Source organism: Panthera onca, chromosome C1 (assembly GCF_046562875.1).
Source record: "Panthera onca isolate mPanOnc1 chromosome C1, mPanOnc1 haplotype 2, whole genome shotgun sequence".
NCBI lineage: Eukaryota > Metazoa > Chordata > Mammalia > Carnivora > Felidae > Panthera > Panthera onca.
The window spans coordinates 29,520,840-29,545,730 of record NC_138346.1 but is presented as its reverse complement, the minus strand read 5'-3'; the positions used below and the strand labels follow the sequence as shown (position 1 = coordinate 29,545,730).

The 24,891-nt window shown below is 40.9% G+C and overlaps 1 long non-coding RNA gene across 1 annotated transcript; it reads right to left on the bottom strand.

Annotated features, from left to right (window-relative positions):
- Positions 1-7,272: 7,272 nt before the first annotated feature.
- On the bottom strand, positions 7,273-24,082 carry LOC132673437 (uncharacterized). The gene is made up of 5 exons (XR_009608056.2): positions 23,893-24,082; positions 20,394-20,470; positions 19,553-19,700; positions 16,923-17,023; positions 7,273-7,449 (listed from the first exon to the last, which is right to left on the bottom strand). It is a non-coding gene; the product is annotated as an uncharacterized LOC132673437 (long non-coding RNA).
- Between the last annotated feature and the right edge of the window lie 809 nt (positions 24,083-24,891).

The window sequence follows — 24,891 nt, the reverse complement described above, 5'->3', positions numbered from 1 at the left end:
TCCAGCTTTAGGGGCCTGTCTGCATTCTTTGGCTCGAGGCCCCTTCCTCTGTCTTCGAAGTCTACAAGGCCAGTCTTTCTCACGTCTCTTCGCTCTGACACTGACTGTGTCCCCTTCTGCTCGTATCTTTGTGATGACATTATGCCCACCAGGTAATCCAGGATAATCTGCCTATTTAAAGGTCAGTTGATTAACAACCTTAATTCTCCCTTGCCATGTCACATAACATATTCAATATTCATGGTGTCTGAGGACACCTTTGAGGGTGGAGGCAGGGGCCATTATGCTTAGCACAAATAAGTGCTAACTACGTACTTTTGTGTCATTGTTATTATTTGTAGTGTTAGTGATAGTAGAACACTTAGCACCTGAAAGAGGGCCCAAACAAGAGTTGGTAGAACAGAGACAGCTGTTAAAATCCAGAGCTGCCGGGATCAGACGTTGGCCTGTGTGGAGCTCTTTGTGGCCTCTCTGTTTTCTGATAATCACCCTTTAATGGATTTGGGTGGGTCCTTGCACTTGGAACCCATCTCCGGAGAGCCGCCAGAGGGACAGAGTCTCATTTCCCAAGTGCCTTGCCTTTACGTGTTTCTCATCATGAGCAGCTTTATTTCATTAACACCGATTGTTTAAAAAATTGTCTTCTCCAACTGCACTAATTCTTAAAACCTGGGCATTGCCTCTCAGGAGGAAAGGCTTCAAGGACCTGGATGACCGTGTCTGGAGGCGACAATGAGAGCTCTCGGTAATAGTCTTCCAGGAGACAGGGTCTCCACACTAGAAAGTAACGTCAGCGCCTGTTGGCCCCACAAGAAAACAAGTGATGAGGGGCTCACTTGCTCGCTCTCTCTGCCCTGCAAACAGAATGGAAGAATAATTCCATGCGCAGGGGTGTCAATATTAGTAAGAAGGAAATCATTTTGACCCATGTGCCACCCAGAGCACTGTGATTAAGGGAGATCATGGAGCTACAGGGCTGGCAGTCTCATGTGCTTGGGACGGTTTAGGTGGGGCTCTAGGTAGGGTCAGGCAGCTGGCAGAGCGACGGCCCAGTTCCTTTCTTCCCTTATGAGTCAGTGCGTTTCCTTTCTCTTGCTTTCCCTCTCTGCGCGTCTTCTAGGTGGGGTTTGCATGACTGCCTCACAGATCTCTCCAGAGCCATCAAGCCACTGGAACATCTGTTCTCACTGTCGAAATGGGTTTATCTCCCATGAGTTAGAGGTGTTCTGGCTTCACTATGTAGATTGTAGTTTGGGGGAGCGATCTCTTAGCCACCACCATGCTTTCTAATTCTTCTGTAAGAAGACCTTATTTCTATACTTCCTCTCCTCTCACATCTCTAGGTGTTTATCCTAGTTGCTTTTTTAATTCCTTGACTCTTATTTCGTCTCTGTTCTTGTAAGTTGGGCTGACTTCTACCCCTGTCAATTTTCTGGACTTATTATTTCCTCCTCCTTTGATTTGGTCTATATATTTTCTCAAGAGAATTCAGGGGGGATTCTTTTATAAGGGCAAACAACCACTCCTCCAAGTTAACTATTTTTCCAATTTGATTTGCTTACAGGACACGTGTTATGAACGAATTCCTAGCGTTATGCATTAGCAAAGAACAGTCAATGTAATCTAAAGAACCTGGGTGATTGTCTCTTTGTGCAGGAAAGAATAAATACAAGAATGTATTTATTTGTATCATGAATAAATACAAGAAATGCACTTATTTGCATTTCCTCTACCGTTTTCCTCCTTAGTTCTTTTACATTTCTGTGCTGCTACTGTACATAATCCTTACTACTGGGGGAAGGGGTGGGACTTTGAAAGAATGCATTTTGATTTTGTTGATTTACATTTTACCCAAATTGACCCTCTTTGAAAATACAAACTATCTGTCCTGCTGGAAAAAAAAAAAAAAAGGAGATAAATGTTGCTATTTACCGGTAGCAAGATAAACGGGAAAGAGGAAGGATATTCCAACTGCAAACTTGTCTTCTCTTTTACTTGAGAACTAGGACAAAATCGTGGTCTCTTCAATGTGCATATTCAATAAATGGAATAGGAATCCAATACATTAATTGATATTTAAGCATATAAAAGAATGTTTTAATTTCTACCCAAAGGATTAATTAATTTCTACCCAGGGGCTTTGCTTTGGAAAGCATCTATTCCCTTCTTGTTTTCCAACTCCAGGGGCTATTCAGTTTTCCCGTCTTTCGGAAATATAGCTAGAACTTACTGAAGTTCTACGTTCTAGTCTTATTACGCTTGAGGATCTCTACACTCTTGGTTTCCATACTTAGGTTGACAGATGCCAGAAGAATGGCCTAGTGTCAGTCATCGTTATGGTTGAACTTGTAGGACAATGAGGTAAAACTGATGCCTCTGGTATAAGACTAACCCACTTGATAGTCCTAGATCAGCCATTCACTAGCTGTGCAGGTAGTTGTTGTTTTTGTTTTTGTGGTTTTTTTTTTTTTTTTTTCAACCAGGATGATCATAGCAATCATCCAAACCAGGTCACTTGTTAAGAGTGAAAGAGAATGTCATCAAAAATTGTGCCAGGACAACATGTGCACAGGAAATGTAATATGTACAGGAAAATGTAAACATTTGAAAAATACCCCTGTTATAGGATATTGTAAGGATTAAATGAGACGATGAATAAAGAGTGCTTAGCACAGAGACTGTCCTATATTAAGGGTCAACAAATGTTAGTTATTGAGCTAACTATACATACCCAAGTTTTCATGTTCCTCAGAGCAATCCAAAGCATTAAATACTATGAACAATTAATATTTGTCTCTTGTGTATTATACAGAACTCCCCAAAAGATTTAAGTTTTTTTTTTCTTGGAACAGGCATGGTGTTCTTCCTGTGACATAGAAGTCTCATCATCCTAACCCCTGGACTTGGTAAATTAATTTTCTACTAAATCCATTTTACTAGAATGCTATATGCAGTTTGAGGGTTTAGATAAAGGAGGAGGTTATAGGAGCTCTCTGTTTCAGTGGAGAATTTTTCTATTGCAATCTAATCACCAGTGTAGATTTCTCTCCCCTACTAAACGTTCCTGAGTAGAGATCTACTTAAAAACTCCATGAATTTTTGCATGGCTTTGTCAGAGGTTAGCTGTGGTTCAGGAAGCTTTTAGTGTTGCTGCCCTTGCAATAAAAAACTTGTAATTGAGACCAAAGATACTTTTCTGATGCTTTCGTTTTGTGTAGTAAGAAAGCGAGAATTGGAGATATTAGAATGTCTTTAAAATGATTGTGATAAACAGTTGCACAGGAAGATTTGTGATAACTAAAGAAGGGTAGATACCTTGGACAAGTACTTCATACTCATCATATTCTGAACAACACATCCCTGGAGCTTCTTGATGGACCCAGTAAGTGTGTGCTTGTTTCTACTTTTGTAAGATATTATATTGGATCTTGTGGAAATCTCAGGACAAATATTTTCTTGCTGGCATAATCTAGTTAATAGTAGAATTATGGATGACTAGTCTGTGTTCAGAGCCCCATAGACTAGCTTCATTAACTTATCCATTCACCTATCCATCTGTTGATCTGCACATCTATTTTACGAATATTTCTGGAGTCTACTATTACATGCTAGGGGCAAAAGATTTCAGCAAGCAACATTCAGTCTTTATTCTGTGGTAGGTTTGCAAAACTGGCTCCATTTCTCCACCCCTTCCTGTTGGCTACACAACTTTATAGTGATCTTCCATTTTGGCTCTGGTCTCAGACGTGAAACTTGCTTTGGCCAATAAGTTGTTGGCAAGCACGATGTAAGCAGAGGCTTGAAAGCACTTGGTGCAGTCAGGCTTAATCTCATTCTTGCCTTCTTCCTTACCATAAGAACATCTGTGCTAACCTGTTAGATGATTAGAAATACTTGGAAATGAGATGAGTTAGCCTCGTCATTCCAGCCAAGAGTATTCTATCTCAGCTTCAAGCCAGCTGATCCCCCCACACTTTGGTAAGTCTCCTTGTACTTGTGAAATAGTTTGAGACCAGAAGAACCACCCAGCCAAGCCCAGCCAAGATTAGCAGAGCTGCCTAATCAGACATCCCAGAGACATGAGCAAGAATTGCTCATTGTTGTGTGGGCACCAAAGTACTGTGGTTGGTGAGTAGCTGGCATCACTGGGAATATTTAATGATACAGTGCCAAAGACTTTTGTCCTTATGTCTTTTCTCCTTGACAGCCACACTTCCATTTTTCCTGAGACGCATTGCATGTTTGCCCACGGAATGTTCTCACACATTCTACAATAATTTCTTTGGAAGAACAACATAGCTGTTTTGAGGTATTTACTTCTGTGGGGCTATGCTTCAGAAAGATTTGGACTGAAGTTGCAAAAATCCTAGGAGTGTCTGTGAAATGGAAGAGATTCACGCACTTTATCTCCCATTTATTGGACGCTTGAGTGCTGGCTCTGTCACACACAGTGCTGGGCATTAGGGAATGTGGGGAAGCACATGTAAATAAGCCTATTTGTGCAGACCTTGGTTCTGCTAGAGGATACGCCAAACAAGTAAGTGGACAACAAAGAGCTCAACATGGAAAGTACTAATATAGAGGAATGAGCGCAGCTTAGTTTATTTTTAAATCTAGAGAGACACACATTTAAACAGAAACACTTAAAGAAATACTCACCCTACTACGCCTACTAAACCAGGTTTCCAGTTATAGAATGAATAATTCACAGGGATGAAAGGTACAGCCTAGAGCATCTGTCGATGGTATTATGGTAGAGTCTATGGTGATAGATGGTAGCTACAGTTGGTGAGTGTAGCATAACGTATAGAGTTGTTGAATCACTGTGTTGTACACCTGAAACAAAGGTAACATGATTTCAACTATACTTCAATTAACAAAAAAGGAGGGGGTTGGTGTGTGCGCCTGGGTGGCTCAGTCCGTTAAGCATCTGATTTCAAGGTCATGATTTCAGGGTTTGTGAGTTCAAGCCCCATGTCGGGCTCTGTGCTGACAGCTCAGAGCCTGGAGCCTGCTTCAGATTCTATGTCTCCCTTCCTCTCCACCCCTCCCACCATTTGTGCTCTGTCTCTGTCTCTCTCAAAAATAAATAAACATTAAAAAAAAAATAAAAATAAATGAAAATAAAAACTAAAAGTATCTTAAAAATGTTAAAATATGATTACATTATTCATTCACTCCTTCCTTCCTTCCTTCTTTCCTTCCTTCTTTCCTTCCTTCCTTCCTTCATTCATTCATTCAATAAAAACATGTTGAACATCTAGTATAGACAAAAGAGTAACCAACGGCTTAAAGGCCATAAAAAACATGTCCTTAAAGGGTGTATAATACAGAATGGGGGACCAGCATAAATAATTAATATAAATCAGAAGGAATTAAGTGCTAACATGGAGGTTCAAAGTGTAAGTTAAGTGGAAAGCAAAGAACAATGAATTCTCATTAGGAGAATCATGGAGCGCCTTAAGGATGCCAGGGAATTTAGAATGGGCTTTGAAAATCCCTGACTTGTATCTACTCAGTAAAAATAGTTCTATCAAGTAAAAGGTATCAGGGTGTGGCAGAGGGCTTAGACCACTGGCTGCAAAATTTGGGAAAGCTGAACGGTGCCACAGAAGAAGAGAGTCTAGAAATAATGAAGGCCTGGGGACCTGAGTTCTCTCCTCAGCGGTACAACTCATTGGTTGTGTGACTCACCGAATCAGTTAGCCAGTTTGGTTTTCTCATCTCAAAAATGAGTAAAGTGATTCTGGACGATCTATACAGATCCTTCTAGCTTTAAGACCCTGAGTAATCTAAATCGCTCATCATATACTTAAACACAGTAAAGTGTCCAGTATCTTCCATTAGGGATAAGCAAGCATGGGCTCAGGCATTAGGTGTCATGTTTGAACTCATACAATTGAAATATTTCATACATTTCAGTGATTCATCTGTGAATGCACTTCAATCTCAATGTAGCAAACTCAACATGATGGAAATTCTATTTTTGGAGTGTCAGAATCATTAGTCCAAGTGAAGTGAGGGAGGCTTGTGGAGAAGTTGCATTACAGGATAGAGAGAGCATCAGACAGACCTGGGTTCAACGGCTGGTGTTATCATCAGCAATGTGATTTTTGCATAAGTCACTTAACTACTTTCTGCCTCAGTGTTCTTATCTACAAGTGGGAATAACAATCCCGCTTCATAAAGCGAGGAGCACATACAGTAATATGTTCAATGTTACTCATTAGTAGGTCATTGTGGATGATATGAGTGAATAAGTAAGGTATCTGCATGAGGGTATCCTTCCTTGTATGTTAAAGAGGTGTTCCTAAAAGATTATACGTGATCTGAAATTTTTAAAAACTTCTTTCATATTTGAAGTGTGCTGTTTACAAAAAAAATTTTTTAATGTTTATTTATTTTAGAGACAGAGCACAAGCGGGGGAGGGGCAGAGAGAGCCAGAGACAGAATCTGAAGCAGGCTTCAGACTCTGAGCTGTCAGCATAGAGCCCAACATGGGGCTTGAACCCACGAACCATGAGATCGTCACTGGAGCCGAAGTCGGACACTTAACCGACTCAGCCACCCCTGAAATGTACTGTTTGAAAAGTCCCTGCTGTGACTCTTCTTTCTGAGCAACTCATGATTTCTTAGATTATGTGAAATTTGAATTTGAAAAGCAGGGCAATTATTTTCTTGAAGAATGGATTCTACACCTACTCTCAATGTGGAATAAACTGCTAGTTGTTTACTCAGTATTCACCTCCCACTTCTTTGTAAATAAGATGTTATTTGAGGCACCAGTGCGCTCAAACTGAAAGACTTCATTCCACAGTGCTTCTTGTGTATGGGGGCGGCCAATGTGATATAAGCCAAAGACCATAGGCAGAGCATCAGGAAGACCCCCCCCCCCCTTACTTTGGCCCTTTTCTCGTTTGGAATGAAGCTTGGATGTCTAGGGACCCAGAGACATTTTGAGAATGGAAGTCGTACGCTAAAGGTGGTGAAGCAGCTAGACGAGGAACTGTAGTCCCTGATGACTTTGTGGTGTGGCAGACGAGCCCAGGACTGTCCATCTTTGGACTTTCCTTTCTGTGAGAGAGCAATCACCTTCTATTTTGTTGAAGCCTCTGTTATTTTTGTCCTTTGATATGAGCAGTTTACTGCAGCTTGTAATGGATGCACCTATTGGTGACATTATCAAGGTCAGCGGGCTGGGGGGTGTGCATGTCAGAACCAGAAATCAGAGTAATAACCATGTCTGAACATACACCCTGCCCCCTGCCCTAGCTCATCATCTGTACAAGATCCTACAAGACTGACTAACCAGTTAACATTGACAGGGCTGTTGTTTGTCAATAAAGTTTATCAAACATTCACTTGGATGCTGGGGAAGCCTATAGGAAGGGTAGGTAGTGTAGTCTTGAAGGACCAGGGAAGTCTTCATTGGGAAGAGGATGTGTTTGCTGGAAGGGAAAGGAAAACAGCAGTTAGCGACTAACGTCAAGGTGAAAGGGAGTGGGGAGGGCAGTGGGAAATGCATTTTTGGCAAAATAATAATGTTTGCAAAGACACAGAGGTAGAAGTGAACTTTGTCTATTTTGAGTGAACTGCCAATAATTCGTCTACAAATAGGACATAATGTCAGAGTTAAGGAGGTAGCAAATAAGGCAGGAAGCTAGACAGGAGAGCAGATCAGACAGACATTTAAAACCACGTTTAGGCATTTTGCTCTCTTCTAAAAAGAATGAGCTTCTGCTTTTGACAGACCATTGGGATGGCATGGAGGAGGGAGGACGGGACAGGCAGGAGTTGCTTGTTTCAGTGAGCCGGGTATGAAATGACAGGACTACACTACGGTTGGGCATCGGGAACACAAAAAGTAGACAGATTCAGGAGGTCATATGGGTTGGGACCAGTAGGGCTTGATGAATGAGTGGCTTAGTGCCAAAGAAAAGGTCCAGGTTTCTGGCTTGGGATGTGTGTTAGTGCAAATTGGAGACGCTCATAGATGTCATATTTGCTGCCTCACATAAGAATCTTAAATGTTGGCTTCCTATTTAAAAATGAGCTTGGTCACAATTGGCTTAGTGAAAATTAAATTTTATTGATAAGAAGGGTAAGCCATCTGGCTATTCTCCGACTGGTTGATATCTATTTCCCTGGGTATAATAAAGATGTAACCTCTGCCACAGGAAGCTATTACCTGATATTATTTATTTCCTGATAAAAAGGAGCAAATCATGCCTGGACATCTGTGGAAAATGAGTTTCTAATAAAGCTAAGGTAGTTAATGTCTAAATGGGACTTTCTCCTGAGATGACAAATGTCTACTCTGTTGAAATAGTTTCCATAAAACTCTGTAGGTAAGAGGGTAAAGATATTGTGTAATTGTCAATGAGGCAATAAAGGGATGTTTGTTTACTGGGTTTATAATCAACAACGAACTCTCACTCTTATGAAAAATGAAAAGGCTTTTGTATACCAGTTTAGCAATAGAAGCTTCTGTTTCAGAAAAAAAAAATATTTTAATATGTATTTACTACAACATTCAGTGGATAATAGAAAAAAATATGGAGGGTGCCACTGGGAAAAATAGTAAACTGTGACCATGTGTGGAAGCACAATGCTAATAGCTCTTAGAACAAATAAAAGCATATTGCTGACCACTCAGTGAACACCAAGGGCTGTTTATTCTAATTGTGCTGTATAATTTTTGCTTATAAAATCCTTTACTGCTAGATTGCTGTCTGTATTGGCGGACCGCTGGAATGAGGTGAAGTACGCCTTTGCCTTGACTACCTGGTTGTTTTTCTCCCTTAAACACCTTGATGAACATAATTAACTGCCTCTTTGCATTGAATGTAACAGAAACTCACAAGGCCAGTATGCTAAAGATGACTATGTCACACTCAATTTCTGTCCTCATCTTGGGTGCTTTCTCTAGACTCAGGTTGGGTGTTGGTGATCCTCTAGAGGTCTTAGTGATCACTGAGCTCCAATGGGATACGTGGTTATCTTCCATGGACTATGAGAAGACCCCAACAGGGGTTCCTTTTTTGGGGGAAAGTTATCTAGAACCAGTCTGTATTAGTCAGGGTCAGACTAAGCTACTGTAACAAAGAGACCTGAACATACTAAGGCTCAAATAAGCTAAAAGTTTCTTTTTTGCATAACAGTCCAGAGGTGAGAATGAGGAGAAGTGTGAGATGGGTGGGTGGTCTTGCCCCACCAGCAGGCTGGGGTCTCAGGTTTGCTGAGACCTGTGGCTCTGTCATCCCTTGGACTATTGTCCACAGCTGCATGGTTAAAGCCATGCCATAAGCATCACATCCTCTTTCCAGCCCAAGGGAAGAGGTAAAGAGGGGATGAAGGGCAACCAGCTTCCATTTGAAAGATATAACACAGAAGTTGCTTGTCCTATTGGCCAAAATATCATCACATGACCACACCTAGCTTCAAGAAAATCTGGAAAATAAAGTCTCTTAGTTGAGTGGCCAAGTATCCAGCGAAAATTAAGAGTTTTCTAGTACTAAAAGGAAGATGGGGAAAATAGTGATATTGGGGGGCATATGGTAATATCTGCCACACAGTCCTTTTGATCTTTTTTAGTGACTGCTGTCTTTCTCTGAGATGAGATTCATTTTATGAAGTGTTTAGGGACAGGTCCCTGTATCTTATTGATGATGCCCAGATGGTGACCGTTCATTGCTGAGAGAGAAGCCATTGGAAACTACATATTTCAAGTGTCATGTTTAAACTGATACAATTTGAACATTTCATACATTTCAGTTATTCATACATGAATACACTTCAATCTTAATGTAGCAAACTCAATATGGTGGTAATTACATTGTCTAACATATTTACCATCCTCCCTCAAACTATATCCAAGGGAAGCCTAAAATATATGTTGAGAATTTTCCTGTATTGTTCCACAACCTTGTCTCTCTGGAACATGGCAATTAAAATTTGCTACTAAGAAATAAATGATAACACTTGAAATTGTATGGGGTGCTTTGTTTACTTAACACTTAAAGATAATACATTAAGAGTACATTTGTATTGTGAAACAGAAAGTTTTCTTTCTATTGAGTCAAATGCACCTCAGAGAATTGGGGTTTTTGTTTTCTTCTGCAATGTTAAAATGGCATTTTTTCTGTAGGGTTTCCATAATATTCCTTGATGGGTTGGGACTGGTGAACCGAGAGGGCCTGGTCTTTGGAAGTGGGAGACACCAGGATTTTCTGAGAGCCCAAAAGAACCATTTGAGATCATTCAGGACTCTCTTCACATTTTTAAAAAAATTTAAATTAATTTTTTTTTATTTTAGAGAAAGAGAGAGTACAAGCAGGGGAGAGGGACAAAGGGGGAGAGAGAGAATCCCAAGCAGGCTTCACTCTCTGTATGGAGCCCAACGCAGGGCTTGACATGGGACTTCATGTGGGGCTCGATCCCACAACACTGGGATTGTGACCTGAGCTGAAATCAAGAGTTGGACACTAAACCAGCTGAGCCATCCAGGTGCCCCTCTCTTCACACTTTTATTACAGCATTAACAATATTGTCTATTTATAGTATGGTTACCTATCTTTCTCTCCAATAGACTCTGGCCTCCTTGGGGGAAGGACTATATGTTTTCCAACTTTGTGTCTCCTGGGCCTAGTGCACACTTGCCACAAAGTTGGGGCTATTTGAAAAGTTGAATGAATGGTTGGGGGAAGGGGGAAAGTAGGGCAATAGCCTGAAACAGGAGTTGGAACACCTCTCAGCTTATCAGGATGAAAGGAGGAAAAGATGGGCATGGATACAGGAAGTCCAGAGAGCTCCTGTCTGATGGCTCCATTTTCTCTTGAGGTATGAGGAGCTACTTCGGTTGATAGTGAGTGAGGGCGAGAAGATCAAGAATTTGGAGAAAGTAGAAAACTTTGCAATGGTTACTTGGAAAACACGAAACAGTTGATGGAGAAATGCCTGACAGCATTTAAGATCTCTTTCACTTCTGGTCCCATCTTCTATTTATTGCCCTCTTTTTCCCTATTGTCTCCTTCCCATCACTGTTTAAAGATGCTCACATGCTTGCATCTTAAACACACAAAACCTTCCCATGACCCCTAATCCCTCTCCAACCATTGCCTTCTTTCATCTCCCCTTTCAAGACAAAATCCTAAGAAGAGTTTTGACCTCACTTCTCTACTCTCTCCTCTCCTTTGCCTCTCTCCCACAGACTCCTCTCTACTTCCTTTGTTGGAGTCATTCCCACTGAGTCTGAGTGATGTCCTTGTTGCTAAATGCAACCCAAACTTGAAGCCCTTATCTCATTTGATTTCAGAGCAGCATTTGACTGCTCCTTCCTTCTTGAAATTTTCCCTTTTCTTGGCTTTTAAAATATTTCTGTGTCTCTTATTTCTCTAGCTGGTCCTTTCCAATATTCTTTGCAGGCTCCTCTTGTTCTGCCTGCCCTTAAGAATTGGTTTCTCTCCTCGGGGTTTTGTCTTGGGCTTTCTGTTCTCCTCATGCTACATTGCCCTGCTATGCAATCTTACTGCTCCTATATCTTCTGTTGTATCTTTATGCTGATGACTGCCTAACCTACATTTTCAGCTTATATACTTCCTTCCCTTTGGCTCCGGATCCGTATATCCGGTTGCTTCCTGGACCTCTACATTAGCATGTCTTATAGAAACCTCATCTCATTGTGTCCATAACTCAATTCATCACCATTCTCTTGACACCTGCTCCTTCTCCCATATTCCCTAGATTAGTCAATGTCATCTACACCCATTTGGCAGACAAGCCAGAAATCAGACATCATCCCTGACCGCTAGCTCTCTATCACTGTATTTTACCTCTTCAAAGTCTCATAAAATACAGCAACATGTTACTGCTACCCTAGGCTAGCCACTTATTTCTAGTCCGTTGCCTCTCCAACTCAAACCTCCATATTGCAACCAGAGGGTCATCTGTGAATGCAAATTTTATCATTTTCTCCTCTGCTTAAAATGTAAAGATGTACCCTTTTCCTCCTCCATGAAGTTTGCACTTTTACAGGCTTGTACTCCTTTACGATTTGACCACTCCTACTTCATACTTAACCATCCCCTCACTGACTCTCGAGACCACATGCAGACTGACTTCTTTTTGGTTCTTTAACGTACCATGTTTTCTCTCATCCCAATGTGATGCTTTTTCTGTCTAGACCCCCCTTTATTCTCTCCTTCTTTGCCTGGATAACATTCATTCATTTATTCACTTAACAAATATTTGGTTAATGTATCATAGCATTAGTGCCAAACTGCACTAAGCATTAAGGATAAGGCTAATGAGTAAGAAAGAAAAGTCCCTGTTCACTAACATGAGGACTGGTGCTGTTCTAATCAAGTTTTTGTGTCTTCTGTCATGACAGGAATCCAACTAAAGCTCATTTGTGGATTCTTTAGAGATGTCCAAGGGAGACTTTTCGCTGCACCCTTCCTTAGGGAAGGATGCTGGGTAGCTCACAAGTCAAAAAAAAAAAAAAAAAAAAAAGGTAATGATGAGGCTTCAAAGGATCCAAAAAAGTTCTAGCATCTCAGGGTCAGGAATCCTTGAATTGGTTCCTCTTGGTAATAAAGTTGTTATTGACCCATCTACAACTAACTTCCTAAAATAGTGATAGAATTGAGGGGACTTCTGTGTGTCCTTTTGATTAAGACTCATATTCCTGGGAGAGGGAATCTGATTGACCTAGCTATGGACAAGCATCTATACCTACAGGTTGGATACTATTTCTGGCAACCAGAGGCACTGCAACAAGGATTACAGTATTCCAGATAGGAAATAATGGTAATTTGTATTATGATAGCAATGGAGGTGGAGAAAAGTGAATGGATTCAGCATATGTTGATAGACAGACTGACAAGATTGCAGAATGAAGGGGTTAAAAGTGGAGGGAAAGGAATTATGGATGATGCATAGATTTTGGGTTTAAACAACTAACGGGAGGTGGTGCCATTTGCTGAGATTGAGGACTGATGGAGGAGGAGATTTGGGTTGATGGGGTTTTCAGGGTAGAGATGAGATCATGAGTCCACTTTGCTTATGATAAGTTTGAGATGCTTAATCAGCCATTGAATATGAAACCAGAGCTCAGTGGAGCAATCATATCTAAAGATGTATATATGAGAGTCTTCAGTATATAGATGCTATTTAAAGTCATAAGTCTAAATGAGATAACCTATATATATATGAGTACAACATAGTTATTTGACATTTGTGTACATTTCAAAAATGATCACCACAATAAATCTAGTTACCATCTGTTACCATATAAAATCAATACAATATTATTGACTATATTCCCCATTCTGTACATTACATCCCCATGACTTCTTTATTTTATAACTGACGTTTGTACTTCTTCATCCCCTTCACCCATATCAGGTCCTCACCCCCCTCTCTTTGGCAACTACCAGTCTGTTCTCTGTATGTATGAGTCTGGGTTCTGTTTTGTTTGTTTGTTTGGTGTTTTAGATTCCACATATACATGAAATGATGTGGTGTTTGTCTTTATCTGTGTGATTTATTTCACTTTGCGTAATACCTTCAAAGTACATCCATGTTGTGAAAAATGGCAGGATTTCATTCTTTTTTATGCTGAATAGTATTCATATATATATATATTCATATTCATATATATGAATATACACACACGCACATTCATTTATTGATTGGTACTTAGATTATTTCCATATCTTGACTTTTGTAAATAACATGGCAATGAAAATATGAACACAGAGGGGCATATATCTTTACTGAATTCCTTTATTAGTTCTAACGTTTTCTGGTGGCATCATTAGGGTTTTCTTTATATAGTATCAGGTCATCTGCAAATAGTGACAGTTTTACTTCTTCCTTTTCAATTTGCATGCCTTTTCTTTTTCTTGACTAATTGCTCTAGCGAGGATTGCCAATACAATGTTGAATAAAAGTGAGGAGATGGGCAGCCTTGTCTTACTCCTTTCTGCTTTTCATTATTGAGTACGGTAGTAGCTGTGGGTTTGTCATCTATGGCCTTTATTATGTTGAGGTACATTCCCTCTATAGCTACTTTTTGGGCAGTATTTATCACAAATGGATGTTGAATTTTGCCAAATGTTTTTTCTGCATCTATTGAGATGATCATATGACTTCTATCTCTCGTTTTGTTAATGTGCATCATGTTCGTTGATTTGCATATGTTAAAGCATTCTTGCATCCCTGGAATAAACCCCACTTGATTGCGGCAAATCATCTTTTTAATGCATTGTTGAATTCAGTTTGCTAATAGTTTGTTGAGGATTTTTGCATCTATGTTCATCAGAGATATTGACCCGTGGTTTCTTTTTTTGTAGTGTCCTTGTCAGGGGATGGTATCAGGGTAGTGCTGACCTCGCAAAATGGTTTAGAAGCATTTCCCATAAATACATCATCAGATTTCTAAGGAACTTTGCTTCACTGGTGAATTCTACCAAACATTTAAAGAATATTTAACACCTACCGTCTTAAACTCTTCCCGTGAAATTGAAGATATAATTATTGAAGATATAAATTATTTGAAGGTACAATTTATTTGAAGACGTAAATTATTATATCTCTATTGTATCCTGGCTGCCAGACCAGGAGATCTGCAAGTGTTGCTCGCATGACAGTTACAAATACTGGGGCGGGGGGGGCAGACCAAGGGTATAAGCTCTTTTCCGGCAGATCTCATCAAGCTTCAGGAAGGCCACGGGGGTGTGTGAGGGTGGGTCTTCATGCTTACATTCCCGAGAGTGCCTCTGCAGCCTCTAGATGTGTGGGAAACCTGAAGCATGTTCCTCAAGCTGAGGCTCCAGGCTAAGTCGGTGGGCCTTTTTCATAGGAAGACTGGGCTTGTGTGTCAGTCTGTTGTCTGTGCAGTGCTGTGGGGTGGTGGCTTGCAAACACTCTGTCTTTCCAATTGTTACATCCCCATGAAGTTCAGGAACGCAGCCCACTTGACCGCCGGGGCCAGGCATTCAAAGGGGGACCCACGTGTGGACTGCATATGCCCACTGACTTCAGCTAGGCAGCTAGAGAGCGTAGGGGTTAGGACATGCTCTCTGGCTTCAAAAAAGCAGTGGAATAGTGTCATGACCACTTGCCCCATGCTGGTCTTAAAGGAGGGTGCCACCTCTGAGCTCTCCCACCTGCAAAATGGCGTCTGTCAGTGCCTCCATCTCTGGGGAGAGTTTCAAATATCCCCTGACCCTCTAGCAGGTACTATTAGATGAGTAAATAAATCTCTTTCAGGTATCGTCTAAGTGCATTTTAAATTTTTCCTGGGTTTTTCCTGGGTCTTGGGGTAAACAGGCTGCACATGAGCTCTTTGAAAGGGGAGTCTCCATTTCCTATAGTGCTTTGGGTCTCTTGGTTTTCTTCTTTCTTCTTCTTTTTTGTTTGAGAGAGAGAATGTGCATATGAGCAGGGGCAGGGGAGGGGCGGAGGGAGACAGAGAATCTTATGCTCAGCGCAGAGCCCAACGTGGGGCTCAATCCCACAACCATGGGATCACGACCTGAGCTGCAATGGAGAGTTGGACACTCAACCGAGTGACCCACCCAGGTGCCCGTGGGTCCCTTGATTTTCTAAGGCAGATGTTATAGGGGCTCATCTCTGTGAAGATCCCAGATATTAAGGTGCCTGAGGTGGGGGCACCAACCCCTCGCTCCTCCAGGAGAAGCACCAGCCTGGTGAGATCCCTCTCTACTTACTGTGCGTCCCCACACTTGGGGTGGGGTGTTTGGCAAGACCGTGTGTCTGCCTCTCCTACCCATCTTGATGTGGTATTTTTGTCTGTTGAGGTGGAAAAGCAGTTCACCCCGTTTCCAGATCTTTTTCAGAAGAAAATGTTGCATATATCGCCATAGTTCTGGTATGTCCAAGGGAGGCGAGTTCAGGGTCTTCCTATACTGCTGTCTTGCGGAAGTCCATGGAGAAACCCCCGGTCTGGTGAGGACTTTTTAGTGGCCCATAGAGTACCAGGGGTACACAGATGCCAAGCAATCCTATAATACCAACCCTTTATTTTTAAGATGAGGAAGCTAAGGCCCGAAAGTGGTCATCCTGTCCAAAAGGATATGATGATGATATTTTAGCAACTCTATTAGGCTGACCAATTGCACTAGTTTAATTCTTCTGCATCTCATAAATATAAATCCATAAATATTAGGGACCAAGAGGAATAAGTGCCTGGCAGCGAGGCAGGGAAGTTGGTTGTATGAAGAAAATGATGACGCCAATTCTGCCTCCTTCATAGTTTTTTTCATTAGGCCCCGTGGATAATATTGTGAAATGTCACGATGAACAATAAAATGACATACAAACGTGAGGCTGTATTTCTTTCTCCAGATAAGTCAGTTAAATGTTGGCTAATTTTCTCCAAAGTCACTTGTGCTTAAGAGAGGAGCTCATTCTCTTACGCCCTGATATCCGTCTGGTTTCAGATTTCTTAGCTCTCCTAAGCATTGATAGATTTCCAAATGAGACTAGGGTAGCACTTACATCAAGTCAAGCACGTTTGTGGGCTGACAAGCCCTGAGGGTCATCTCGTACTTTGGTATAGAGTGAGGAACCCGTACTTGCCTCTCCTTACAAGGCGGATGTCTCTAAAGGCCCAGAGGGCACCCGAGGGTGGGAAAGACAGGATGGTGGACAAGGTTAGTTCAGGGGCCAGCTCTGGAATGTACCAGGGCCATTGTAAGTCCTCTAGGAGGCACAAGAATATTAGGCAAACCCAGTCCAAGATGGACAAAACACACCATTAAATAGAAGTGAATAACATACTCTTGAAATGAAGACAAATGTGTTTTAGCTTGATTTTCTTTTCTCATTTTTCCTTAGGGGGCCACGTTGCCTCGGAGTCCCACAAGTGGAATTGCTATTAATCACGATCGCTTACCTTTCAGAGAGGAGAAAATAAAGTTCAACGGGTGCAAGCTGTATTTTTAAGATTTTGATACATTTGGAAACTGTAGCTCTATTCTTCCAAGGAATTGCCAACTACAGAAGGAGAGAAAAAGCTTATAATCAGGGACATAATGTCAGACTTTCTGGCAGTTTCATTTAGGACATTTATCCAGCCCGAGAAAAAAGAAAAAAAAAAAACATTATTAGGTTTCCATTCCAGATTTGTTCCAGAGAAAGCTTTTCACTTCCCCTCCCATGACTCAGAATCTTAATATAAAACACACAGGGGCTACTGGGTAGAAAAAGAACAGTATCAGATGGGAATTTAGGGATCTACAATTATAATAAATATCACTCTCTGGGCAAGGTAAGAATAATTACTAAACAGACCCCTCAGCCCTGCCCTCCACACCTTCTCCACCCGACCAACTGCCTTGTGTACAGATATTGTGAGTATGTGGGACTCAGGACCAGCGCCCGGCGCGGGGATCTGGTCCTGCCTGAGGAAAAACGCTGAAACCTGAACCTTCAGTTAGGGCCCAGACCAACCATAGCCAAATTCACCCTCCCATCCTTCTCACCCTTTCATCCTAGTATACATACTGCATATGTAACTAACTGCCCAATGCTTAGAAAAATGCTCAGTGGTAAACTCTCATTCTAAAATAATGGTCTGATAAAAGCAGCTTGTGATAATCTATATTCTGAATAATTCAGGTCCTGTACATCCATGGCTGCCTCTATTTCTAAGCACTGACAAGATCCTTTTTCTCCTTCTTCATTTAATTGATTCTTCACTTGTTCCTCACAAGAACAACAACCAAAAAATGGGTTTGAGGTTGCCTACAGTAATATGTGGAATATAAACACAACGAGAAATAAGTGAGGAAATTGATGGGAGAGGGAAATTGGATTGCAAACATGAGAGACCGCCAGGGATGAGGTTATCATTTGGAAGCCCAAATGGTAAAGTCCTCTTGAAAGCCAGAGGTTTGGAGCTTGTTCGGAGCTTCTTGAGTGACAGAGGCAAGGGGCTGAGTTGCAATTGTCGGTGTCCAATAGTCAAAAGTATCCCAGTCCCTCCCGCGAACTTCATACATTAGCTCTCCACATTGTATTTAGGAGTACCAAACTTTTGACCATTTTGACTTCCCCCTTCTGTAAGAAGCTGGAACAGGAAGGTGGAGAAAGATGTGCATACATCATAGGCTGCATTGAATCGGAGTTCTTGATGTAGCAGCATTTCCTAAATTAGGTTGCATACCAGAATTATCCAGAGAGCTTTAAAAAATACACATTCCTGGGGCCCGCCCACAAAGATTGGAGGTATGGGGTGGAAAATGAGAAATATGTATATATATATATTTTTTTTTTTTTTCTCCTCCAGATAGTTCTGCTCTAGCAAGTCCAAAGACATATGTTTAGAAACTCTTACCTTGTCCTTGCTGCATGCCACAATAATTGCACCCACTTTGTTTCACATGACTAAGTGCCACCCCCTCCCCACTACCAAGGAGCTTAATTCTGTACCAACTCCCACTGCCCGGCGTGATCTACCATTGTTGGCCACCACTGAGCTTCCCAGCAAGGCTTCTGCCCCTTGCAACAGTGCATTCCTTACCATTTTGTTACATAGTGTGCTTTCTGGGCCTTCTCATAGATCAGGGTCTTCTCCTAGGTTTTCCAACTTTAACTGGTACACCCATTATTACCAACTTTCCTGATGCTTTTGGTCCTTCCTTCAACTAACAGCACAGTATTACTTAGCATGGGACACTTTTTTCTCTAAGCTCCTGAAACCACCCCTCCCCCCCATCACTACCTAACTGGGTTCTTGCCAAATGTTAAATTCTATGTGACTCTCACACCTATAAATTCTCTCTTATCTGACTCTCTTTCCTTAATCCTTGGAATTTAGTCCTGGATATCTTCTCCTGTCCCTGTCAGTACTATTGTTTAGGTCCTACAGCTCCTTTGGCTTAGGATCCCTTTCTTCCCCTAGCATGCCCAGTACTTCCCAGGCTAAATTTTGGTGTGAATTAATCTAGTTATTTGAGTGGCCAGAAGAGGAAGATAGGACAGACCCTGAGTAGAGTCTATGTTGTCTTGCAAGGACAGAGTCCCTCCGCCTTGTCTTTCATCAGGGTGGGGAGGGGGCATTAGCCTTTAATGGGGAGGGGTGGATCACTTCTACAGAGGGTTCAAGAGAATCTGGGGACTTAAGATTGCCAAGTGCATCAACCTAGACATCTTTATCTCATGTCTCAAGGTCCATTCTTCCCAAACTGGGGCCTTGGCCTTGGCATGTCAAACCTGCCAAGGATGTTGAATTGTTGGGAATTATACTGCTCTTGTTTTTGTAAGTCTTGGGCTTGGTTCTCAGATTTGGTTGCCCTCCAATAGCAGGAGACGAAAGTCACTTGATATGCCACAAAGCAGGCTTTGGCTTACCCGCCTAGTCTTTAACTGGTGATGAGTTATCCTTATTATTACTATTGCCTCTGTTTCTCAAATGCCTCGTACATCAGACCTGCTGAATATTCTGTTTCACTACTTTACCATCCCAGTTCACCACCAATGAAAGTTTTGCCTCATGCTGGGGTCCACCCATGCTCCACCTACCATCAGTTGATAGGAGTTATTATTAACTGGCTCATGGATGATCCAGCTCCCAAATCTTATTGTTGAATCATTTTGCGGACCACTCCTAACACACCAACTGTCACAAATCACGTACCCTGGGAGGTAGTAATCTTGGGAGGGTAGACTCCTACAGGAAAGGGAAAGAATCAGGAGTGAGCAGAAGGGGAAAGGTGGCTGTGATGACCAAGATCCCGGGCAATCCCATGATTTACTCGGAGGCTGAGGAGGCTCTGGATTGTCATCCCAAACTGGGGCAGGGGACCAGGCCTTCCATCTCTGACCAGTCACTGCATGTGGGCTCTCCCAGGAAGGCGATGTGAGCTTAGCTTAGGCAGTTCTCTTTAACAAAGAACAATCTCGGCGGCAGGAATCAATCACGAGCTGTCAGCCACCAACATTCCCAGCAGCCGGGGAAATGACTGCCTTAGTGCTGAGAGGGCGGAGGCCTCTGGATGGCCCAGCAGAGTGTCCATTAGAGAAAGGAAAGCAATTAGGGCTTTGAACTTCAAGTCACTTACATAAAATATGTAAAGTCTGATTTGTTTGCTGCTATATGGACAAATATGGTATCACAGAATCTTCTGAGATTGAGACTCAGAACACTAACGTGAATTTGGAGAGATGAAGGGGAGATCATTGGATGGCACTCCAATGATATAAATCCAAAAATTCTTCCTGACGGTGGTCTCCTCTTTAAAGTTCTTCTCTCTTCGCAGTCTGGGAGAGCCTGAGTGTTAGGAACTACAGTTCCCCCATGTCTCTATCCTGTAAGGGCTATAGTCTATATTATCAGACACTACAAGAATCAAAGGTGTGCTACCTGTCCTCCAGGTAGGTAGACAGCAAAGCTATTTCCAGGCTTGATCAATTATAAATTCTTCCATTGATTTATGAGAGCTGTTTGGGGGGGTGCAGGAGGGAGAGAAGGGGGAAAAGAGCACCACGTTAAATATGCATATAAATTATAGGATGCATCTTAATTTCAGAAGTGTTAAAATGTGCTTAATTATGCGCCTCAGTAAGGAGACAATGCAGTATGAGGCAGTGGTGAGCGTTAGGATGAAAAGACACAAATTACGAAAAGAGCCAAGGAAAGAAAGAATATTCCAGAAATAACAGGAAAAGCCTCATGGAAGAGGTAGAATTTGAATAAGGCCTTGAAGGAAAAAAATATGACACACTTAATATGTGTGATCCTATGGTTATTGACCTTGAAAACATGTGCATTTATCTATTCATCCTGGTCTAAGCTAGTAGATAAAATCACACTTTGCTGTTCCATTCTTCATTTCAGCTGAACCTCATAGTGTATTCAATTCGCGGGGATCTCATTATTGATCCACTCACATTACGTTGCTACTTAACTATTTAAGTGATATTTGCATATATATCATCTTATGGTTGTCAAGAGACCTTGCAGCCAAGGAAGCCTATTAAAATACCAGTAGAGCAAGTGTTGTTTACATTTGCTCTGCTACCTGTTAACATTCGCCAGTTGAGTGTTGTAATCTAGTAACAACAGGGACACAATAATAAATTTGAAGCTAAAATGACATAGTTACCTCAAATGTACAGGAAAGCAATGGATAGAAAGTAATTCCCCGTTACTATCACATTTCACATCTGCGTGTGGCAGAACGAGATAAGAAAAAGAAATACTATTCTGTGATGAAATCCCAATATTTTGGCAAACCTTAAAACATTTTTGAATTAAAGTGCCTGTTTCTTCTACTTATAGAATTAATATGTGCTCGTTGTAAAAAACGTAGAAAACGCAGACAAGCGAAAACTGGGATGAATTATTTACCTCTAATTCTTGGTAAGGCAGGAATAGCAGTATGGCAATTGAAAATAGGAGTGATGTCATCATGGAGGGGTTTTTCAATGGTATGATGGAAAACCAAGTCTCAGGTTAACACACACACACACACACACACACACACACACACACACGTGCGCACGTGCTGCATCCTATATAGTTCAAATCTTCTGGAAAATTATAAGTCTCCCTGTCTCCCTCCCACACTCCTCCCACCTTTCCTTATTGGTCTTTTCCACAAACTAACTCCCTTGTGAATAACATGAACATCCACTTTTACAAGGCTTATAGGACAAGGAGCCAGGAAGGCTGCTATACCAGCACGTGAGAGGCAGTTTTGGACATAACAGGAAATTCAAGATGGTTTCAAAGTTGGTGTCATGGCACTGTCCTGAGAATTATTGTTCTTTCCCAGAAGGGATGCCAGACATTGGCTGTGACACTTCAGAGTTGTTTTGGAGCAACGCTCTTGGTTGTCATTGTAATGGTGATGTATGACATATAATAAGATTTGTTGATTTAGGAAAACCACATCACATATAAAAACATCCATTTATAACCATTTGACCAGTCCATCTTTAAAGGGATTTGACTGCATCTACTAAATCTCTCTAATACTAAATCTCCCGTGTGTTAGTTGTGGGTCTGCTCTGTAAATCTTTTGGAAAGAGTTAAGATACAAGTGATCAGAGAGTAGAAGTGGAACTTTGGGCAATGCACCTATGCAGTGAATACTGATGGTGTGACAGAACGAGAGCCATTTCCTGAAACTGAACTGCATTGTGGAGGCAGATGGTCAACTGAATAGATGTCATTCACCACAACTTGTGCTGAACTAATTACCTAATGCAAGAAAGATGTCTGGGGAGCCTCATAAATGATATATGGGTGACTACAGTGTAGCCAAAATTATGGCAGCTATTAAAATGCCATCGAGGTCCAAAAATAGAAGGAAAAGAGCAGGTTAATAATATTTTGTTATCATTTTTCCTTAGAAATTCAAAGCATCTTATCATGTCAGGAACATGACACAGGCCGAGTAGTAACCACAGAACAGGGCTATTTATGTGATTGCTCACTCTGTGTGGGTGGTTGGGATACCTTTACTTGAATTATTGCTTCTGCAGAATAAAATAGTATCCCTCTGACCTGCACACTTAAATGCACCTCTGAAGGTTTCCAGTGCCCAGGTAGCATCTGTTCTTACAAACACTGCGGTGTTTGCAGTATCCTTAAAAGGAAGCCAGTTGTAGAACTAAGAACTGGTCTACAAGATGAGCTCAGGCTTCTTGACTCCCTATTTAGTTTGGTCTCTGATAGATGAATACAATGCCTGTTCACTTCTCCTGACTAGTTAGGGAGCTCTGATTTGATCAAACAGGTACCTTTCAACAAATCACGCCTTCTAAGTGCTTTCTGTTTTCTTTTATTTCCGCTCGTTATTAAGAAGTGTATCCAACACACCAAAATGCGCAGACAGCAATATAACACAGTTACCAGCTACCAAGATTTAATAAATGCTGCTATTTTGCCATGTTGCTTCATGTCTTTAATGGGAAAGTGGTGGGAAGAACAGAACACTCTAGAATTTAGAAAGACTTTTCCAAGCCCATTCTTCTCCCTCCTCAAGGGAAATCTCTATATCAAAGGTGATGTGTGTCCTTCCTTTCCATGAGTTTTTATTTGACTAGAGTCATGTGTATGCATAAGAATATACAAGATGATATATATATATATATATATATATATATACCTATTTAAAACACACAGAATAATACACAGAATAAATGGCATTATTACTATACACATTCTACAACTTGCTTTTTTATCTGATGTTATGTTTTCCAGGTCCTATCCATATGAATACAAGTGGGTCCAGATCTTCCTTTTAACTCTGGTTTAGAATCCGTTGTATAAGATATACCATATCTTACTCACCCAAGTCTCTGTCCTTGAACATGTTGGTCACTTCTAATTTTTTCTTTAATACCAACAATATTCCAATAAACACCTTTGTACCAAGAAGTAGAATTGCCTATTCATATAATTCATCTTTTTTTGTGTTATTTTATTTTTCTTGTTCATTTGAGGGAGTTATTTACATTGTTTAATACAATCTGTTGTTGTTATATAATACAAATACCTTCTTCAATTCTATGGTTTATTTTTACACATTGCTTGTGCTCTCTTTTGTTCCTGGTGAAGTTTATCATTTCTTTCCTTTATAATTGGTGCTTTTTGTCTTATTAAAGAAATCCCTGTGTGTATCCTTCTAATTTCTACTAAAAATGCTGGAGTTCTACGTTTCACATTTAAATCTTTAATCCATTGGTAATGTATGGACATAGTGTGAGACAGGGATCAAATTTAATATTTTTTCTATATGAAAACCAATTTACCTCCTACCAGTTCTTGCATATTCCACAAAAATAACCTATCTGTAATGCTATCTCTTTCGTATGGTAAGTTTTTGTGTAAGCCGGACATTACTAGCACTCACCAATAGCTGGTGATCTTGTCATTTCTGGATATATCAAAAACCACCTCCCAGCTCTTCTCCAGCTTGGCAAGGCTGTGTAACTAGTAATGGCCAGTGACCTGTGAGCAGAAGCCCTTGTGTGTCAATTTTGGGAAAAGAATGAAAAATCCTTGATCAATATTTCAGATGCCCTGAAGAATGTGTGTTGAGATGTCAGGGCCACAAGACAGAGCTGTCTGCATTGTGACATCACCTCATAGTCATCTGTACCAGCAGGAGACTTTATACGAACAAGAAGTAACCTATAAGTGCTAAACCTCTGAGATTTTCAGGCTCATTTGTTGCTGTAGCTTATCCTGATTAATATACCATGGTTCTGATTCTGGGTTGTTTTCTTCCATTGGTTTATTTGCCTATCCAAGCACTGATACCACACTGTCTTAATTATTTTGGTGTTAGGGGAAGTCTTGGTTTCCAATAGGGCAAGTCTGCATTCCCCTTCTCTCTCTTATCTTTGATGTTTTACCTTTGCAAATGAATTTTAGGATTATTGTCAAGGATAATGAAATTGCTGCTGAGACCACGATTAGAATTTTATTAAATTTGGTCTTTACGTTGGGAAGAAATGACATCTTAATTATATCGAATCTCCTCTCCAAAGGCGTGATAAACCTTCTCCATTTATTAGGTTTAATCATATTAAAATGCCACTTTTATTTTTTTGTAGATCAAAACACAAAAGCAGACTTGAGCAAATGGAAGGACATCTCTTGTTTTGCTTGGGACATCTCAACATAGTCAAGATGCAACTTCTCCCTAAGTTAATTTATAAATTTAATGCAATCCTAATAAAAACACCAGCACTGACAAGCTCTTTGTTGAAGGTGGGAAAGTTGATTCTAAACATAATAGGAGAAAATAAACACATAGGAATCATTAGAAAAGTGCTGAGAAGAAAGAAGCATGAGAGAAGACTGACTCTCCCATATTATCAGAGCACATTCCAAAGCTTCTATGATT